Genomic DNA, 18,637 nt, shown 5'->3' with positions numbered 1-18,637 from the left:
CCTGCATTACCAGCAGCATTCACCAGGATGAACCTCCACTGACACACCATAATCACCCCAAACCCATAGTTTACCTTAGGATTTACTCTTGGTATTGTATATTTTATGGGTTTGGGCAAATGTATAATGACATATATCCATTGTTATAATACCATACAGAATATTCTTCATGTCATAAAAATGCTTTGTGCTCTGCCAATTTCTTCTTTTCCTTTCCCCGCCTACTCTTGGCAACCATTAATCTTTTTATTGTCTCCATAGTTTTGCCTTTTCCAGAATGTCATAGAGTTGGAATTACACAATATGTAGCTTTTAATTTACAAAATTAAAATATTAATTGTATTATTTATTTATTTTTGGCTGTGCTGGGTCTTCATTGCTGCATGGACTTTCCTCTAGTTGTGGTGCCTGGTTTCTCGTTGCAGTGGCTTCTCTTGTTGCAGAGCATGGGGTCTAGGTACATGGGCCTCAGCAGCTGCAGCTCCCAGGCTCCAGAGCAGAAGATCAATAGTTCTGGTGCACAGGCTCAGTTGTTCTGTGGCATGTGGGATCCTCCTGGAGGGATTGAACCTGAGTCTCCTGAATTGGCAGGCAGATTCTTTACCACTGAGCCACCAGGGAAGCCCTAGTATGTAGCTTTTTCATGTTGGCTTCTTTCACTTAGTAATATGTATCTAAAGTTCTGTGCTGAAGGACATTTTAGTGCTGAATAATAGTTCATCATCTGGGTGTACTGCAGTGTATGTATCCATTCACCTAATGAAGGTATCTAGCTGGCTTCCAAGTTTTTGGCCATTATGAATAAAGCTGCTATAAACATTTGTGTTCAGGTTTTTGTGTGGACATCAGTTTTTGACTCTTTTGGATAAATGTCAAGGAATGTGATTGCTGGATCACATGGTAAGAGGGTGTTTAGTTTGTTAAGAAACTGCCAAACTGTCTCCCAGATTGGCTGTACCATTTTGCATTCCCACCAGGAGTGTATGAAAGTTCCTTTCGTTCCACACCCTCGCTAGCATTTGGTGTTGTCATTGTTCTGGATTTTGGTTATTCTAATAAATGTATAGTAGGATCTCAGTATTTTTTAAATTTATCAGCTCTTTGCTTGTTCCTGCTCCCAAAGGACTTTTCCCCTATACTGTTAGGTGTTGGCCTGGCTGGACTGTGAAGGAACAGGTGATGGTTTGTCCAAGGCAGTGCAGCAGCAGGGAGGTGAGAGCAAAATGCCAGAACTTTCCTCCCACACACTGAGGGGACACCACCTCTGGGTATTGTCAGTTTCAAGCTGTAGCTACTCACTTCCTGACACACAACAGATCCAGACTCTGTCCCCAGAGGGCTCACATTTTGTTATTATTACTGTGGTTGATTTCTGACACTTATATGTTCCTCTTGCTTTTATACTTTTTTTTTCAGTGTTAATTTTGGTGGAAAGGGGGGAAATAGTCAACTATTTTGGTAGAAATCAAAGTTTTATATTTCATGATGCTTGATACCGGAGAAGGTGATGGCACCCCACTCCAGTACTCTTGCCTAGAAAATCCCATGGATGAAGGAGCCTGGTAGGCTGCAGTCCATGGGGTCACTAAGAGTTGGACATGACTGAGCGACTTCACTTTCACTTTTCACTTCATGCATTGGAGAAGGAAATGGCAACCCACTCCAGTGTTCTTGCCTGGAGAATCCCAGGGACGGGGGAGCCTGGTGTGCTGCCGTCTATGGGGTCGCACAGAGTTGGACACGACTGAAGTGACTTAGCAGCAGTAGCAGCAGCAGCATGCTTGATACAGTCTCTACGAATGTATAAATGTCATATTTGTTAGGCAGCACAGTGGTTAAAAACAAGGATTCTGAAGTTTGAGTTTTTAATTTTACTTTTAAAAAAAGTTATATAAACTGTGTAGATATAATTTACATCAGGTAAAATTCACTACGTTTCAGGGTATACTCTGGTGATTTTTGACAAATATATATACCCATATAACTACATACTGAACATTACCATCAGCCTCAAATTCCCTTGAATGTTTTGCTAGTCAATATCTGTGTTTTTCCCTAGCCCAAGGCAAATACTGATCTGTGTTCTTATACCACATACTAGATTTATGTTTTTTTCTGAAGTTTTATATAAGTGGAATCATATTGCATGTACTCTTTTTGTGTCTGGCTTCTTTTGCTCAGCAGGAGGTTTTGGAGATTCACCCATGCTGTCGTGTCAGTAACTTACTGCTTTTAGTTGCTGAGTGGCATTCTATTGTATGAATGACTACAGTTTGTTCATGTATGTTTCTACTGACAGACATTTGGAGTATTTCCTCCTCTTGATTATAATAAATTCCTAGTCTGCCACTTTTTAAACTGGGCAATTAAACTTTCCATTTCAATCTTCCCTTGTAAAATGGGGATAATATTGTACCTAGCTTTTAAAGCACTCAATAAGTGCTTGTTGTACTTATTTTGTCTTCCACTTGAGTGTGAAATCTTTGAAAAGAAGAACTAAGGTTTATTCTTTATAACCCCCATCCTGGGACAGTGCCCAGCATTCATACCTCCAGTCAATAAGATTTTTTTTTTAAGTGAGTTTTAACTAAGACTGTGTATCACACTTCATGTCGGTTGCTAAGGCTATAATCATGTCATGGTCCCTGCTGTCATGCTTAATGCCTAAAGCAAGGGACAAACAAACCAGGTAGCTACAGTACAGTGTGTTAGGGCAAACCCAGGGGCTGAGGGTGTCATCTAACCCAGGCCTGGGAAGGATCAGGGAAGAAAGTGAGGATCAACAAATACACACAGGCTGAATGAGAACTACCTAGCTTAATGGCTGGAGGATGGGAAGAGTGTGAACAGGAATAGCCTGAACAGGCTCAGAGGTAAGAAAGGGCATGCCTGCAAAAGGTATAGCACATAGGTTTGACAATAGAATGAATAATGAAACTATTGTAATAAGCCTGGAAAAAAGCTATTAAAACCTGTGGCACAGGTGGGGCTTTAACAGATGAGACATATTGATGAGGTAGAAACTACTGAATAACTGCTAGAATGTGGTACGAAATGGGGTGAACTCAAAATGTAGCTAAGGTTCTAATCCCCAGGTGATTAGAAACACAAAACTGTCATTAAAAGTCACATGTTAGGAGGAAAGCAGGTTTTTATTTTTTTATTTTTTGCATGGGTAGTGATGGGTTAAATACCTTTCTGGACATATTGAACACGAGGCAGCAGTGCATACTGCATTGAGGTATTTGTAAGAACTTAGTGGAGATGTCAGAGATGGAGAATGAAATTTAAGTGGAGAGAAGCAAGGGCCGTCCACTCAGTGAACACCTGGCAGAGGACTTGTGGGTGGTGCTCAATCCATCCAGGTTCAGGTATGTCTGGATAGGGCTGCTGATTCATAGGCATCTATTCCCACAAGCTGATAATTTGCATTTGGGAAAGAGGCCTATTGGTGCGGAGAGAAGGGGCAAAGTAGACCATGATCCAGGTCTTCAGAGGTCCCTGGAGCAGCCTCCATGATTCATGTCTAAGACCTGTGGAGAGAAGGACAAAGAAACTAGTTCTTAGAAACTTAGTTTATTAGTCTCAGTTACAAACAAAATGTTTAGAAGGTATGGGAGAGGAAAGAATGGGACAACGATGAGAGAGCCCTTTTTAAAAAGTTTTATTTTGAAATAATTACAGATTTATAGAAGACTTGCAAACATAGTACAAAAAAACAAGGAGTCCAGCTGCTGGTTAAAAACCTACATGTGATGTTTCAGGCCCACCCAGAGGTTAACACAAAGGCACCACGTGGCAAGCCACACGGGGGTTGTGAGGGGCACTGCTCTCACCGGACTTCCTGCCCATAGCTGCACAGCCGTCTGAAGGGAGCTGCAATCGGGGTCTCAGCCCCCTCCTCCCACTAGTCATGGCGGAGATCTTTCTCATACTTACATTCCTAGCCCAGACACCTTCCTTCCTTTTATCCAAGGCTTTGGTTGAGGTCTTTTTCAGAAACTTCTGCTAAATGCTCTTTATCAGGGGGAAGAGGGAAAAACTTAAAGAACCTTTCCCCACTCTGACTCTGTACCCACCCTCCCCTAGTTCTTTTTCACTCTGAACTTTTCTCACCTCCCACTGCTGGGGCCTTTTGTTCCTTGGGGCTCCCTCAATAGTAAGATGAACTCCACATCCACACGGATTCACCTGACCTTCAACCTGTGCATGGTTCCAGGGGGAGTCATCATTTTCTCCTCTTATATTATCAGAGTAAGTGATTAAAGGCCTCTTTCTTAAAACTTGTTGCTTTAATCAGCTACTCAGATACCTGACAGCTCAGTGGTATCTCCCAGCTCAGCGCTATCTCCCAGCTCAGCTAAAGTCCTGACCATATGCTTCACACCTTGCTTCCTCCAAACGCAGGGCAGGCTTCATGGCATACAACCTGTGTGGTCTCACTGCACCCCACATTCAGAACGGCCTGTGCCTGGTTTTCTTCTCTGTTGCTGTCTTGAAATCTTTTAAATTTTGAACAAGTGGCCCCAGAGTTTCACTTTACACTTGTTATTCAGTTCCTTAGTCGTGTCTGACTCTTTGTGACCCCATCTATTGCAGCACTCCAGGCTTCCCTGTCCTTCACTATCTCCTGGAGTCTGCTCAAACTCATGTCCATTGAATAGGTGATGCCATCCAGCCATCTCATCCTCTGTTGCCCCCTTCTTCTAACCTCAATCTTACCCAGCATCAGGGTCTTTCCCAATGAGTCAGCTCTTCGCATCAGCATCAGTCCTTCCTATGAATATCCAGGGTTGATTTCCTTTAGGACTGACCGGTTTAATCTCCTGGCTATCCAAGGAACTCTCGAGAGTTTTCTCCAGTACCACAGTTGGAAAACATAATTTCTTCAGTGCTCAGTCTTTTGTATGTTCCAACTCTCACATCCATACATGACAACAGGAAAAACCATAGCCTTGCCTATATCCACCAAATTATGTAGCCAGTCCTGTCCCAATGTCAACATCTTACATGACTGTGGCACATTTCTCTAAACTGAGAAGCGGACCTACTATTAACTAAACTACAGGCTTTATTTGGATTTTACCAGTTTTTAAAAAGTTACTAATTTCCTTTTTCTGTTTCAATATATCCCAAATAATATATTATTTGGGATAATATATTGTATTGGTTACCATATCTCCTATTTTCTTTTAATCTGTGACATTTATTTGGTCTTTCCTCTTTGACTTTAAAACCTTTGAAAGTGAAGTGAAAGTGTTAGTCACTCAGTAGTTTCCTACTGTTTGTGACCCCATGGACTGTAGCCCGCCAGGCTCCTCTGTCCATAGAATTCTCCAGGCAAGAATACTGGAGTGTGTTGCCATTTCCTTCTCCAGGGGATGTTCCCTACCCGGGGATTGAACCCGGGTCTTCTGCATTGCAGGCAGACTCTTTACTGATTGAGCCACCAGGGAAGATGTAAAAAAAGAGTTGCCCAGTTATTTTGTAGAATATTTCTCAATTTCGATTGGCCTCATGTTTTCTCTCGATTAGACTGAGGCTATGGATTTTGGGGAAGACTATCATAAAGGTGAAGCATCCTTATCACAACATATTAGGAGGTACATGGTATCAATGTGACTTATTTCTGGTTTAGTCTTGACCACTTAGTGAGGGTGGCATGTGCCAGGTTTTCCCACCATGAAGTTACTATACTGCTCGTCCCATGTCCCATACACTATTTGTTAGAAGCAAGCCACTAAATCCAGCCCACAGGGGAGGGGAATTAAACTCCATTCCTGGAGGGAGAACAAGCAAACAATTGGTGAACAAGTATAGAAACCACCTCCGTAGTGAATAAATACTTGTTGGAGACACTTTGAGACTGTACAAATATCCTATTTTTCTTTAATGCTTTGCTCACTAATATTAGCATCTATCAGTGATCTTGCCTGCAGCAATCATTAGCCTGGTGGTGGTGGTGTTCTAATGGTGATCTTTTATTTCAGCAGCATGGGCATCACCTGAGAACTTGTTGGAAATGCAAATTAGCAAGTCCCACTCCAGACCTATCAAGCAGGAAACTCCAGCGGTGGGGCCCAGTAATTGGGTTTAAGGAGTGCTGCAGGTGATTCCAATGCCCACTAAAGTTTGAAAAGCCCTGATTTTGGGGAATTCTTTAATAACTAACTGCATGAACATTCTAATTATTTATAGGAACATGAGACCCAATGAAATCATGATCTTTCCTTTAGTTCTCAAAGGTTGCTCTATGGATGAAGGAAGGCTAATTGTTTAATTCAATTTAATCAACATGTATGGAGTGTCCATACCTGCTGATCCAAGGTAGGTGATACCAGTGAAGGTAGATCAAGGACTCATAAATGATGAGGGAAGGAGGGGCAGGGAAGAGGCTGAAAAGTTTGGCTGGGCCAGGTGAGGACGGTAGCTCTGAAATCTTGGGATCGACTACCTGCTGGTTGTAGAGAACTGGTGTGCTGTGGATTGACAACCTAGGAGACCCAGAGCACAAATTACATCTGAGTCTCCTCAGAAGGAAGTGGTCTAGAAACATGGTTAATAACACAGCCTTTGGAGTGATATAGTCTGGAGCTCAGATGCTATTTCTTCTACTTACTGTGCTATTTTGAACTTGTTGTTCTCTGTTAGCCTCAATTCCCTCATCTGTAAAAAAGATGATAATAATAGCCGTGTTGACGGAGCACTTACTATGTGTCAGGCACTTCCCTAAGTACTGGACATGAACTTACTCATTTACTTGTCATGATGGCTTTCTGAAATTAGTAACATTATTATTCCCATTTTACAGAGAGGCAACTGAGATGTAGGGGGAAATTTTCACAGAGATATTAAGCAGGGCAAACAGGATTCAAATGCAGGCTGCCTTGTCTCTGGAGCCTATCTCTTAACCTGCCTGACCTTGTAGGATTTCTGTAAAGTTCAAAGTTAAGTCATGTATGAAAAGTGTTCAGTGCAGTATTGCACCCACAGGGAGTCTTTGCAAGTGGTAATGGTGAGTTGTGATAACGCAGGTGTGAAGAAAGTAACTGACAACAAGGCGTCAGTCAGGCTCTCCTGCCCCATTCTCTCACAGCCTCATAACTTATGTTTTGTAAACAGTGATATTGCTGACCTTGATAGCACTGCGCCTGTGCGCCCACTTGGCCATGGGCCACTTTTGTCTGTCTTAGTATATCAGAAGTCTTTGAAGACTCCCAGTTGCTGCTGCCCAGAGAGTAAACATGTCTGCAGGCCCCACAGCTCCTTGAGTCTTCTTTCATTTTCCTGGGTCGCAACTTATCTACCCTGGGATCAGTGAACAGTGTGACCGGCAAGACAGCAGGAGTACCAGGTGGATCTGTGGCCATTGAGGGGCCCTGATTGGAGTAGCGAACTTCCTGTTATCTCTGGCTGTCTGGTTGGGTCTCCTGTATGCCTTAGGGCTGTAATTGTCTCGTCATCTCTGTTCATAGGATCCGTAGGGGATCCGACCTTCCCTAAAGATGAGCCAGCTCTAAATGCACCTGGGGTGTGAAATCTGAGAAATTATGAAAAAAGGCAGCACCATGAAATCACCCAGGATTCAGGAAATCCTGGGCCTATTTGTGTCCCTCAGCCTATGTGACCATTGGCAAGGGTTCTGCTACCTCAATTTCAGTTTCCCCATTCATGAGAGAAGGAGGTCGAATCTCAAGTTTCCTCTCACCTCCATGAGGAAAAATGGTATCCAAGAATGCTATAGAGTCCCAGGGAACTTCTCTTTCTGACCATGGCTGTCCATCTCACTGGAGAATTTGGCCTTTAGGTATTGGGTAGGTCTTTCTTCCTGGATTGGGGTTTTCATGGTGGCTCAGATGGTAAAGAATCTGTCTGCAATGCAGGAGACCCATGTTCGATCTCTAGGTTGGGAAGATCACCTGGAGAAGGAAATGGCCACCCACTCCAGTATTCTGCCTGGGAAATCCCACAGACAGAGAAGTCTGGCAGGCTACCATCCATGGGATTGCAAAGAATTGGACTCGACTGAGTGACTACCACTTTCACTTTCTTTTTCTTCCTGGATTATATGCCAGTGTCAACATATTTAGTTAATGTTTAGTAAACATTAACTAAATTAGAATTTAGTTTCCTCCTGAAATTCGAAACCTCTAATTTATGGGAGCTATATGTAACCATACCAATGTAAATAATGTTCACACCTCATTCATTTGAATTCAGAAAGTTCAGGATTAGGGTGAACTTATACCACAATAGTGCTAAATTTTTCTTTTAGATTGTTTTTGAAGAATGACCAAGCTTGTGAAAAAAATGAAAGGAATCAAGAAGAAATAGCTGAACCACCTTAAAATGATCCAACCCTGTAATGTGTGAAAAACTGTTTTTTTCCATTTAAACAAAACACTAGAAGCCACTTCAAATTCTTATTTGAAAAAGAGTGAGGAAATAATGTAATTAAATCAAGGAACTTATTCAATGTGCTCTTTTAGTCATTCAAGCAGAGTCTGAAAGAACCCACACTAAGCAAGCCTTAGTTTGGAGTTCCTGTAAATTCTTGGAAGAAATAGTATATTTATCCTCATAGCTTCTGTAATTGCTATTTGCCTGATGTAAAGAACAGGGGCAATCCCTGATAGTTAGGACAATTAATGACATCTGGAAGATACAAGTTTCTGGTCTCCCCACAGTGGCCTTAGACTTCTTTAAGGTCTCCTAATGGCCACACTGCTTTTCCAAGTCTTTCTTCCCCTCATAGATGGGATGGCCCAGCCACCTCTCAGAGATGGGCGGTGGTGAGAACGATTTTCACCCCATTTATCTCTTCAGTATCAGCAATTGCTGTGTGTTCCTGACAGCAATGGATGTCATGCTGAGTAATCCTCTTCCCGTCGTGAAGGGACCTAACCAATTACCAGTGAAGTATTCTTGAAAGATCCAAGGGGGAAAGGTAGCTAATGATGCCTTTTATCAGATCTACCAATACATAAGAAAGTGCACTTTGGAGAAAATAGACTTGTTTTTACTCTTTACAGGTAAAGTTGTGTTATGTTTCTGAATGTGTATGTGAATGTATATGTTTTAAAACGTTTATCAGTATTAATATTGGGTTGGCTGAAAGTTTGTTCCGGTTTTTCTGTAAGGTAGTGTGGAAAAACCTGAATAAATTTTTGACCATTTTTTTCACTTAATAAATAAATTCACTTTAAAGGCAACATTCAGCTTGCTACAGAATTATGAGAGAATTTTAAAAAATAGACTTGTAACTTCCTTTACATTTCATCGTCGCAGTCCTACCATCCCTCTTCTCATGGAAGTCACAATCGTCTTTTGAAACAGAAGACAGATCATAACCTATCCTTCCTTAAAAATCCTCCCATGGCATCCCACAGGATTTAGGATACAATTTGAACCTGAGCCTCACCATGGCCTTCAAGGTCCTGCACAATCCAGCCTCCGCACACCTCTCCAACCTGCTCTTGAGCCAGCTCATCTGTGGTCTGGCTCACTGCCCTTCTATCTGGCATGCAAGCAAGCTAAGCCTGTGCTTTTCTCAGAGCCTGTGCACCTGCTGGTCCTGCTGCCTGCAGACCACCCTCATTTCTGAAGTGGGAATGTTCTCATTTAGTCGCTCTGCTTCACTTCTCCTTGTTTGATGATCTTCAGAGTATTTCTCACTTTCTGAAATTGTCTCCTTTGTTCATTTGTTTAATGTCTGTCTTCCCCTCAATGTTAGCTTCATGAGAGAGGACTCTCAGCTCTCTAACCCACCACTGAATGCCCAGCACCTGGCAAAATATCTGGCTGCTAACAGGTGCCCCATCTAGTTAACCTTTGAATAACATGGGTTTGACTTCCTGGGTCCATGCACCCACAGATTTTTTCCTACAGTACTACACAATCTTCAATTGGTGGAGTGAATATGGAAGAACCACAGGTATGGAGGGCCAGCTATAAGTTATATGCAAATTTTCTACTGTACCCCTAACTCCTACACTGTCTGAGGGTCAACTCTATGTATTTTTGAATGACTAACAGAATTAATGGGCCCAATACTCGGCTGCTGTATTTGTCTGCTATGATATTCCTGGTTTAGTTTTTCTTTTTTGTATTCTAACTAAACTTTGGAGGAAGTATTAGTTGACCAACCAAATAAGAGTCAGTGCTATGAGGGTGATGGAAATCTGGCTAAGACTGAGTGAATCAGGTTAGAACAGGTATTTAGGATTCAGGAGACTATGATACAAAAGTGAATCTTTCATCCTAAAGAGACTTGGGTGTCTGGGAGTTTACTGAAAGAAATATTTGCTGGACAGTGAAGGCTTATATGTGTGTGCATTCTAAACTGAATGAATGATGCCACAAACATGGGGGCCTCTGGGAACTTCCTTTAGCGGACAAGTCCATTAATTGAATTTCTAAAATGCTTCCTGCCTCTTTTCTGACACTTCTGTTTTCATTGACTGCTTTAGTTAAGGTTCTCTTTGTCCCTCTTTTGAAGGAGATGGTAAGTATCATTCTTAAAAGCAAGTTCAACTATGAAAATCCCTTGCTTGTCCCTCATTGGAGAACTGGGGGATCCCAGCCTGGGGCTGTGGGGTATGCACATCAGTTACCATCAGATGGGATGAAAAGTGTGTTTGCTGCCCTGCTAATTGACTGTTAGTCCTTTGTGGCTATTCCCATTGTGGACATTGACTCTTCTTTACATCTGCTTGCCAAAGACAATTCACTCATATGTCTACCTCCCCTGCCAGAAGTCCCAGACTTACCAATTCTTGCCAATCAGAACAGAGTAGCAGAGTAGTAGAAAGTATTTATTATTCGACCTAGAAACCAAAGATGTTAGGAAATGTTATCAGCCCTATAATACGTGTGGGAATCATGGTACAAGAACTGAATAACATGTCTTAGTCCAATAGGTATGTTTAGAAAAAAGGCTTATGTAAGATGTCTCCACAGACAAATGAAGCAAGTCTACAAATGTGATTTTTGCCCTTAATCTGAAGATTTTCCTTCAATGAGTTCTTATTTGACAATTTTTATTTTTAAGAAATAATTTTTGTTTTTATTTTCATCTTTGAATTTTGTGAAATATAGCACTTCTCCATAAGAAGATAAAATCTTCTGTATAAATACAGGACCAAGGGTATCTCTTATATTTATGGATATCCTTCTCTATCTGGGCATTGGTAGGTGAGAGTAAAACTCAAATTACATAAATACTATATGTCTGTAGATCAGGGCTTCCCAGTTGACTTGGTGGTAAAGAATCTGCCTGCCAAGCAGAAGACATGAGTTCAGTCCCTGGGTTGAGAAGATCCTCTGGAGAAGGAAATGGCAACCCATTCCAGTATTCTTGCCTGGAAAATCCTGTGCATAGATGAGTCTGGTGGGCTACAGTCCATGGCCTCACAAAAGACTTAGACATGACTTAGCAACTAAACAACAACAACTTTATGTCTTTAGATAGGCATTTACAAAGTTTGTGACCAATGGAACACATTTTCCAAGGTATTAATATATCACAAAAAATGTTTAGTGCACAATTGTTACATTTACTGTAATAGAAGATCCATAGAAAGAGCGACTTTGTCTTGTTTACTGCTCTATTTTTCCTGTATCAAAATAGAGACTGGCACATAGCAGGCACCCAAAATATTTAAATTGTCATATTTAAGTTAAACAGCTTTCTTTACTGCTTGACTTCTCAGTCTTATTATGTTAATAGCATAGCTCCAAGAGGAGGACTTGGCATGCCTTATTTCCTAAGCTTATTTGACCATGGGCCATCCTAAGATATATCTATTAATATCTATTGGAACAGTGTTTCATAAAATAAAATTTGAGAAGTGTTGGATTAAAAGAACAGGTAAAAATTTCTGACAAAAGGGATATTTGACTTAAAAAGTTAAATCTACAATTTAAGTTCTCTTCCAAGCTTTGGCTGACCTGTATTTTTCATCTTTGTAAATAGGAAGGATGAAGAAGAGAGTAGAGGAGAGAAAGAAAGATTTGAGATGGAAAAGGGGGCAGTCCTTTGGCTACAGGAAATAGAAAAAAAAAAATTCAGACTGCTGTGAAACTGGCCAGCAGATATATTGACAACCAGAGGTTTCTCATGGAGCCCAACGATAGCAATTGTCTGTAGAGTGGCTTTATCCTGTAAATGTTTGCTTGAAGTCTATTGCTTGATTGCTGTGGCCAGGCAGGCCAGGGATCATTGATAACTGGGTCTTTCCTTTCTTTTTTCATGTGGGTCCCTCCACCCCTGTTTTGTGCTCTGGGACACTCATTAATGGATGGTCTGGGTTCATCACTGTAGAGAAACTTAAGGACAGAGAGTGAGTGGGTGAGACTGCAGATTGTGGAGGCAAGTTGTTGGGTTGATAGAGAGTATCCTGAGTGGTCTTGGACCTGTTGTTTGACTTCTCTGTGTTTCAGTTTCCTCCTCTAAAAGATGGGAACGACAACAGTATTTATCTCATAAGACTAGGGAGGTGAAATAAGATGAAATATATAAAAACTAGCTGTAATTATTGGTATCATTGATATTTTTGTGAGCTCAGTGAACTCATAACTTATATTTCAGTTTTAAAACAAGTATATTTCTAAGAACTCTGCATACAGTATTTTGTAAGTTATTTCTTTTAATGCAATACATATTTTACAAAATACTTCCTTTGGGGAAGTTGATGCATGGTTTTGAAAGTGGGCATGCTGTGAGAAGCAGAGGGTCTGTGAGAAGAGAGTTTCTCTTGCAAATGGGAACTGTCCCATTCACCTCCTATTACTGGTTCATCTCTCTAAAGAAAACAAAATAAAGAATGCTCAATCTGGGTGGGAAAGCAAAGAAAAATTCAGACTCTTGCCCCTCAAGCTAGTTGCTCAGTATCCCATCTCAATTTCATTTTTCTACTCACTTCTATCATGTTCAATAAGTTTCAGAGCCAAAAGTCTGCAATTCCAATTCTCCAGGCTCTGCTCTACTGTGTGAATAACATGCAGCACAGCAGGAAATAATAAGTCCTTTCCACACACCATTCTTTAAAACAAGGTGGGCAAAGCTGTCTCTTACTTGGTATGTGCCCCTGGGCTCCTAGGTCATGATTACATTTGTCAATTGGCCTCTCTCTGTCCCGAGGGCTCAGGTCATCAACCCAGAGGAACTCTTTCAATCTGTGAAAATAAAAACATAGATAGCTGACCATGTGCAAAGTTTGAATTACGATTATTTTACAACAAAGCAGACAGTTTAAGCTCAATTTTGTACTTATCTTGCAAACACTATAGCCCAAGTACCTAGCACAGTGCCTGGCACATAGTAGGCACTCAGTACATTTTAAATAAAGAAATAGTGAATTGAAAATTTGCTGCTGCTGCTGCTAAGTCACTTCAGTCATGTCCGACTCTGTGCGACCCCATAGACGGCAGCCCACCAGGCTCCGCCGTCCCTGGGATTCTCCAGGCAAGAACACTGGAGTGGGTTGCCATTTCCTTCTCCAATGCATGAAGTGAAAAGTGAAAGGGAAGTCGCTCAGTCGTGTCTGACTCTTAGCGACCCCATGGACTGCAGCCTACCAGGCTCCTCTGTCCGTGGGATTTTCCAGGCAAGAGTACTGGAGTGGGGTGCCATTGCCTTCTCAAAAAATTTGCTACCACTTTTAAAGTATAAAGAAGATTGGGAATGCAAATTGATAGAGCCACTATGGAAAACAGTATGGAAATTACTTTAAAAACTAGGAATAAAACTATTATATGACCCAGGAATCCCACTGCTGGGCATATACCCTGAGGAAACCATAGTTGAACAAGACTTATGTACCCCAGTGTTCATAGCAGCACTATTTACAATAGCTAGGACATGGAAGCAACCTAGATGTCCATCAACAGATGAATGGATAAAGAAGTTGTGGTACATATACACAGTGGAATATTACTCAACTATAAGAAGAACACACTTGAGCCAGTTCTAATGAGGTGGATGAATCTAGAGGCTATTATACAGAGTGAAGTAAGTCAGAAAGAGAAAGACAAATATTGTATATCAATGCATATATATGGAATCTAGGAATATAGTACTGATGATCCTACTTGTAGGGCAGCAAAGGAGACACAGACATAAAGAACAGACTTTTGGACACAGTGGGGGAAGGAGAGAGTAGATGAGAATAGCGTTTGAGAGAATAGCATTGAAATATATACATTATCATTTGTAAAATAGATAGCCAGGGGGAATTTGCTATATGACTCAGGGAACCCAAAGCTAGTGTTCCTTGACAACCTAGAGGGGTGGAATGGGGAGGGAAGTGGGAAGGAGGTTCATGAGGGAGGGGACATATGTATACCTATGGTCAATTCATGTTGATGTATGGCAGAAACCATCATAATATTGTAGAGTAATTATCTTCTAATTAAAATTTTAAAAACCACAAAAAAAGAACAAAACCATGACCCCAAACTCCATGTCCAGATAACTACTACTGCCACCATATGAGTAATATATAAATAAAGTGAAAAAAATTAAACAGAAATGATTGAAGGAAAGTGCTGTCATATCCCCAGTTTGGCCCTCATCCCATATGCCCAAAGGTAATCATTATAAACAGTTTATTCAGTGATTCTTTCCCCAAAGCAATTATTTGTGTAAGAGCACAGGTGAATACACGGGCCACATTATTTACATAACAGGCTATAGACATTAAAGAGCAGAAGTTTCTAAGGTGGGATCCGCTGACAGCCAACACAAAACTCAGATGCCTTAGACACACCTGGTTTGCTTATTAACAATAATAGGTTCCAGTACTTGAGGTGATTTGGTTGGTCTGGGCAGGCCCAGGAATTTGCATTTCATCAAACATCTCCAGTGAAGTAACTCTAAAACTGAAGGATCATTACTCCTGAAGGATCAACTAAAGTTCAAGGTGGTGGAGGCTTTACCACCTATCCCTTCCCATTATGGTGGAATCCTTAGCCAATTGTGAGTAAAACCAGATCCCTGATCTGTTGCCAGGTGTACCCTTATCTTATCAACCTGCTTTCTTCTTATTCTACTGAGGAATTTTCTAGGAATACGTCTTCTACAATATTGGCTGAATTTATTGCTCATTGTAATTGATATGGTTATTGACTATAAATAATTCTCAGTCTTTCTGCCCCCAACTCCTCAGTATATGTCCAATTTATTCTTTCTAGGTATAGCTCTGGCCATTCCTATTCTGGAGTTTTCTGCTGTACAGATCCATGCAATGTTGGAATTTCAAGTATTTGTTTTTTGTTTGACATCACCTTCTGAAAAACGCCTGCTTGTTATTACTGTGGGAACATCTCTGTCCTTCTGTCACTTCCTTTCATTCTTATCTGCTGGACTGAAGCCCAAGTCTGGGCTTGGGTCTCTTTTTGATGGTCTGCACTGTGCTAGTGGAACTTTGTGCTAGTGGAAAGTTTTCCTGGATTGCTAGGCAGAAGAGGACAATCTCTAGGTTTAGTGATATCTGAAACATTATTTCCAATTGTGTGGAGGTCATGGGCTTCAAGTGTGGCACTGTTAAATATGGTCATAATTGCTGGAGCCCAGGTTTTTTTTCCCCTCTGTTCAACTCATTGAGGACTGTCTCTGCTTGAGTTGGTTAGACATCAGGTAATGAGCAGGAAGGAAGGTAAAGGGGTAAGATCAGGCTCAGAAGACATCTAACTTTTATATACGAACTATCAACATAAAAGGGGATATATCTTAGCAAAGGAGCATGACCCATCAGGATCCACGCGATCAAAGAATGCTTTCTCCAATGATACTTAGAGTGGAGAAGTGACACAGCCGATTTATGTTGAAAAGGAACACTCTGATTACCACGTTGTACGAGGGCCAGGATGGAAGCAGGGGCCAGTTGGGTGCCATCTCAGTGAGACATCAAGAGGTGATAGTGGCTGGCACCACGGTGCCAGCAACAGGGTATCAACAGATAGCTGGTGTCAACCCAGAAACTGCCTGACTTCCTGATGCACGCAGCCGCCTGAAATTCACGGACCATCAAATTCACCCAGTTCACATTTCAGTTGCACATCAAAAGTGTTACTGACCCTTCTGAGTCCGTCCTCGACGAAGGTTCTCCTGACTGGTCCCATATGAGCCTATTGAATGAGACCAAGATCCGTTCAGAACAAAGGAAAGCTGTGTTTTTCAGTGAAAGAATGGAGAGGGGCAAGCTCGCCTCCTGGAGTACCCTTTCTCCCTGGCAGGCTGTGGGCCGGGCTGCTTTATGGAGTTCAAGTGTTGGGCGGGGCGACGGGGCGGAGCTCCGGCAGCGCAGGGGCAGTTTGCCAGCGGTGTCTGCACACAGCTCGCTGCCGCCACGGTCATCTTGAATTGCAGTGTTGAGTGCAGAGCGTCTGCACACGGTCCCAAGCTAAGAAGCAGGCACAGCTCTTTGGCGTTGGGGACTCTTGTCTGAAGTACCTGGTGGGAGGCCTCTTCACGCAGTATCCTGTGGTCAAGTGAAACTACAGGAGGCACGGAAAAAAAAAAAAAAAGGTTAGACTTTCTTCTATGTTAATTTACTGGGAACTGTGAATGGGCTTTGCCGGCGACAAACCCCTCCTTGGTTTTTCATCCCGCTCCTCACCCTAGAAAGGCACTGAGGGGTGCCAGTCCATCTTCTATAACTGCTTAGCTGGTCTGGGGAACCGTCATAACACTGAGTGGAGGAGCAGAGCTTCTCCAGCTGCCTTTACATGTACTTGGTTGTCACAGGCCTCAGTCCTGTTAGCATCGCTAAGTGACCATCATTTGCAGTTTTCAGAAACTCTAGCTACTTGGAGACAGAGGACAGCAGACAGTTTAGGATGCAAGACCCAGATGTTATTAATAGCAAGAGAATAATGGTCACACATTCCATTTTTACTAGAAATGAAGGTATCTGAACTCGAATTGACTTTCTAGGATAAAGTCATTCTAGCCATTCTGTTCCCTTAAAACTTACTAAAGCCTGAAACTGGTGTGCAGCCTATATAGTGGCTGACTGACCAAACATTAATTTTTCAGCTCCTTTAGCAGGATTACAGTAGCTGCTAACTGCCCATAGGAACCTCAGTTGATAAAGAATCACCCAAGGTTTGCCTCACAAGTGGAGAGGAGAGGAGAGGTCAGGTGATGGGTGTTTCCTGTTCTTGCCTGAAGCTCACAGGGCTTCCTGATAATGGGGTTTCTTGTCTTGCAAGCAGCTTGCAGGGTTCCCCAGCCCACTTCAGAGAAACTAGTGCTGACTGGAAGAGGTCAAGTTACTGGTCCTTTACCTACCTTGGAGGAACATTTTGACATGTGGGCACCCTGGTACCTTTTCCTGAAATCTGATGGAATATCCCTGATCCATTTTGTCAGGTGGTCCTCATTACCTGGCTTTTCTCCAGTCTTGCCTCTTGGCTCACAGGACTGACCACTCTTTTTCTAAATGGAAAGTGACTAGGCAACGCTACTGTTGACTCCTGGGGGTCAGTAAGTGGGGGCAAAAGCCTTGGTGTGGCCACTACTGCCTTGTACAGGGGACAAGAGGACAGCACTATTGGCAAGATAGTGGGTAAGGCTGCCAGGGCTCCCTCTCATCCCCAGGTCGGCCCCATCCCAGGCATCTGGTATTGTGGGAAGGCCCCACAGAGGCAGTAGGCAGGCATGCATTTGTTCCAGTCTCCAGTTCCCAATGATGCCATAGTGTGATCTCCTCCAGGGGCTTCAGTCCAGATGACTCTGGGGGCTATGCTGTGCATGAACCACAGTCAGGTTGCTGGGCAGAGTTGCTCTGAATTTGGCTGAAGGCTGCCATTGTGCTAACCCATCAGAGTGTACCCAAAGATCAGAGTCAGTCATCCTCATGTGAACCTCCCAAAGCATCCACTATCCTTCTGCTGGAGCCAGGGCCAGCCTGAAACCGAGTGGGTAGGTACAGGCAAAAAGGCCAAGGAGTGTCCCTTCATGGATGCCAAAAATTTTCTTACCAACCCTCCCAAATCAGGCCCCCAAAGGGGTCCTTCTGCCCACTGTCATTTGAACCAATAGAACAAGACTGAATTTGGTTCAGAAACACAGGAAAGTTTTATTCTTTGATCAAAGAATGGAGAGGTGCAAGCTTGTACTCTAGAGCACACAGTCCCTGAAGGACTATTGGTGGAGCTGCTCTATAGGATTCTTGTCAGTGGGGAGGAGGTGGAGATCTGATAGGTCAGGTGTAGCTGTGCTCTCAGCTCCAGATTGCAGTGCTAAGCACAGTGTCTCAGAGGTGTTGGGTGCAGCCCCTTTGCACTGAGAACTCTGGTCTAAAGGGCTGGGTGCAAGGACTCTGCAAGCAGCACATCATGAGCAAGTGAAACTAAGCACAAAGGAAAAAAAAATGTTGGACTTGATTATCCACATTCTATTTTTATTTCCTGGGAATTGTTAATGGGTTTTGCAGGTGACAAAGGCACTTTGTCACAAGATCTCCTGAGACTTTCCTCTAACAAGTTGCACAACATCTGGACAAGAGCAAAACATCTGGTACCCACAGTTCCCAAGTTGTTCAGATAATTTGAATTCACAGTTTGCAGTTTTTGAGCTACGTTCTTGCCTGGACAATCCCATGGACGGAGGAGCCTGGTAGGCTGCAGTCCA

At 42.4% G+C, this 18,637-nt stretch overlaps 2 long non-coding RNA genes across 3 annotated transcripts in view; one reads left to right on the top strand and one right to left on the bottom strand.

Moving 5' to 3' along the window:
- Positions 1–3,133: 3,133 nt before the first annotated feature.
- LOC129628903 (uncharacterized) lies at positions 3,134–16,985 on the bottom strand. The gene is made up of 4 exons (XR_008702970.1): positions 16,620–16,985; positions 16,078–16,497; positions 13,076–13,176; positions 3,134–3,533 (listed from the first exon to the last, which is right to left on the bottom strand). It is a non-coding gene; the product is annotated as an uncharacterized LOC129628903 (long non-coding RNA).
- LOC129628904 (uncharacterized) overlaps positions 16,392–18,637 on the top strand; it is a 57,321-nt gene continuing 55,075 nt past the window's right edge. For both annotated transcript variants that reach the window (XR_008702972.1, XR_008702971.1), the window contains exon 1: positions 16,392–16,528. This is a non-coding gene — a long non-coding RNA (uncharacterized LOC129628904). The remainder of the gene's footprint in view (positions 16,529–18,637) is intronic.

The sequence above is a fragment of the Bubalus kerabau genome, chromosome 15 (genome assembly GCF_029407905.1).
Source record: "Bubalus kerabau isolate K-KA32 ecotype Philippines breed swamp buffalo chromosome 15, PCC_UOA_SB_1v2, whole genome shotgun sequence".
Taxonomy (NCBI): Eukaryota; Metazoa; Chordata; class Mammalia; order Artiodactyla; family Bovidae; genus Bubalus; species Bubalus kerabau.
Note: the sequence above shows the minus strand (reverse complement) of the source record. Positions and strands in the feature narration are given on the sequence as shown.